Here is a 3,038-nt window from a genome sequence, read left to right as displayed (position 1 = left end):
AGGGATCTAATATTTCTGCAATGTTTCAAAAGTTTGAACATGCAGTTTTTGAGAATCACTTTCCACTAATAAGTTGCAGTATGCATGCGTTACAACGAAATTTAGGTTTGAGGAAAACGAACTTTCCTTGGCCAAAGTTTCTTTGCATGTTTTGAAGTTCTGATAACCTACGTTACTAAGCAACAGATTACTCTTTTATAATGGTTCAAACGTCAAAAGATATGGATCTCTCTTCTTCATCTTTGATGGTGTTGATCATGACAACAACTTGGTTTATGCTTGGCCTTGCATCCGGGGTTTGATTAACACATTTAATCCCCACCTGCAACAAGTTCACCATCCTTTCTTCACTTGCACCTTCTGAGATCAGGGACCTGTCAAAGACCTCAACAGTCCACTCCTCTCGAACAACCGAGAGAACCCAGTCAGCCAAGTCAACTCCATTATTCTGCACCAGCTTTCCAGTAAGAAGCTCGAGAAGAATAACACCCAATCCATAAATGTCTCCTTTGAAGGCTCTGAAAGCATTATTGGTCCTAGCAGCGTTGGGAAGAGATGAGCCATTTTGGGTATCCATCACCATAAGACCATATTCACTTATGCGAGGCTCCATGTTCCTATTCAGCAAGATGTTTGAGGATTTCAAGTTACCGTGGGCAATCCCATCTTCTTTCAGTTCTTGATGCATGAAAGCTAATGCCTCGGCAATACTAGCTGCAACAGCCAGTCTGTTTGCCAGTCAAATTTTTGGCTCGTGTGGGTTCCTGAGTATAATATTTAGCACTTTAGAAACCTAAAAAATATAAGGCAAAAAAATAAAAAAGTAGATGAAGTTCTCATGAGGCTGAGAGCAAGCACGATACAAGAGATATCAAACAATACAGAATCATGACAGTGTAAGTACAGTAACTACACAAAGATAAAAGAAGGTATTGCAAGCGTGATATTTACCATGAAGAAGCCTGAATAGACTTCCATTTTCCTGATATTCATAGACCAAAAGCTTCTCCTCTTTGGAACAATAATAACCAAGAGCAGGCAGTACGTTTGGGTGCTTCACTCGGTCCATCCTTTGAATCCTCTACTTAAATTCATTGCTTAAAATTATCCAATCCTTGATCCTTTTGACAACTAAATTCATCCCATTCTCAAATATGACCTTATAAAGGGTACCGTGCTTTCCTCTTCCAAGCAATTCGGCTGGAGCACTGAGCAAATCTTCGAATTTTAGTCCATTCACAGCAGGGCTTTCAAGGACCATCAGCGAGGAGGAAACCAACGTACTTTCATATGGTATCCATATATTCTGACCTGCTCACACCTGATTTGTCCTCATTTGATATTATGCCGTGCCTTCTGATACTATCATCAACTTCTACTACCTTCATCTTTGCACCAACCTCCTCTTCCTCTTCTCTATCTATTTTTTTGCACAGCTTGAAAACGATCAGCCCGAGACAAACCAAGACCACTACTATATAGCCTGAGTACATAAGAATCTGACTGGTTGGGGGACTCTTTGGTTTGTCGTCTGATTCCTGTGGGAGGGATGAACAATTCTTTGGCAATGGATCTCCGCATACTTCAGGATTGCCCAAGAAGTTATTTTCAGAGAATCGGCCGCCCACATCTGGATTAAGGCCGCTTAAGTTGTTGTCGGAAACGTTGAAAACGTCAAAACTGGAGAGGTCAAACTTGGGTATCTTCCCACTCAGATGGTTGTTTTGAGCGAGGAGCATTGTCAGACCTGAAATCCGGGACAACTCTGGCAACTCACCAGAGACGTTATTGTTCGAAATATCCAGTCCTTTTAGTGTGAAAACCACCTGCAGTGTGAAACCATTTTAGTAACATTTTCCAATTTGGCATATTAGGCGCCACCTACAGTGTCTACAGTAGATGACGCCCCAATCTCCGACAAATTACAGCACCGAAATCAGTTTTCATAGATGCTCTCTCCTATAAAAGGGAGAGCTCAGTTGGGTAATAGTAGTGGAAAAACAGAGAGAAGAGAAGGACGTGAGAGAGTGAGAGAAATTTATAGAATTTTTTATAATCTCGTATAAATTCAGTAAAAGAGATTCCAGTAGATGTAAACAATTTGTTAAACCATTTAAATATCGTCTGAGTGATTTTAGACAGGTCGGAGTGCGCAACATTTAGATTACCCAACATGGCAAGCGAACTGGGAAGGCTTCCAAAAAATTGTTTCCCACTTAAGTGCAAGCGAGTGAGTTGCTTGCAGTTCGAAATCTCAGCTGGGATTCCTCCGTCAATACTGTTGCCATCGAGGGCTAGAACATTATGAAATGCAGCAAAGGGACTCCGTGTTACAAAAAGAAGTGCAAGGGACTCCGTGTTACAAAGAGAAGTGATATCAAGACTTCCATTGAGATTTAGCGAGTAAAGAAGTAACTTTGTCACAGAAGCATTTCGACGATCGCAGAAGACACCACGCCACTGGTCCTTGCAGGTTGAGTTCCAAAGAAAATTGAGCCCTGGATCCACATTATTGTTGGAGAGTTTGGAAAGAAAGTATATGAGTGAGTTCTTAACCTCGTCCTCCACAGAATTTGTCATATGAAGGATGAGGAAAAAGGAAAAGAAGATCACCCAGATGAAAACTCGATTCATTTGTGTACGATCTTGAGATTTCATGCAAACAGGCCTAGAGAACGATCTTGTTGGGAGAACATGAAGTTTTAAATACAAGATGGCTCTGGAAATGGTTGGGATTGGGGAACGAGGAGGAAAGTACAATGGATTAAGCGATTGCCGGAATTGTTGAAGTGCCAATTGGCTTGCTTTTGACTTGGCAATATATGATTAGAGTATAGGCCGTTCGACTCGAACAAAAATTCGAAAATGTAGTGCCGGCAGAGAACGATTTTATCCCCCCCGTTTTTATAACTCGTAAAATTCTCCTAATCAATCAGCAGACACTGTTCATGAGGGTGACCACTTTATAAAGTCCCATTTGGAATCTACAACACAAACGTTCGCTATTTATGAAATGGAGCATTTAAAGATTCGGACAC

The 3,038-nt window shown here is 41.1% G+C and overlaps 1 pseudogene; it reads right to left on the bottom strand.

Annotated features, from left to right (window-relative positions):
* Positions 1-205: 205 nt before the first annotated feature.
* On the bottom strand, positions 206-2,795 carry LOC122305846 (annotated as a pseudogene).
* Between the last annotated feature and the right edge of the window lie 243 nt (positions 2,796-3,038).

This window comes from Carya illinoinensis, chromosome 3 (assembly GCF_018687715.1).
Source record: "Carya illinoinensis cultivar Pawnee chromosome 3, C.illinoinensisPawnee_v1, whole genome shotgun sequence".
NCBI classification, from domain to species: Eukaryota; Viridiplantae; Streptophyta; class Magnoliopsida; order Fagales; family Juglandaceae; genus Carya; species Carya illinoinensis.
The sequence above is the reverse complement of the archived record's forward strand: the minus strand, read 5'-3'. Positions and strand labels throughout refer to the sequence as shown.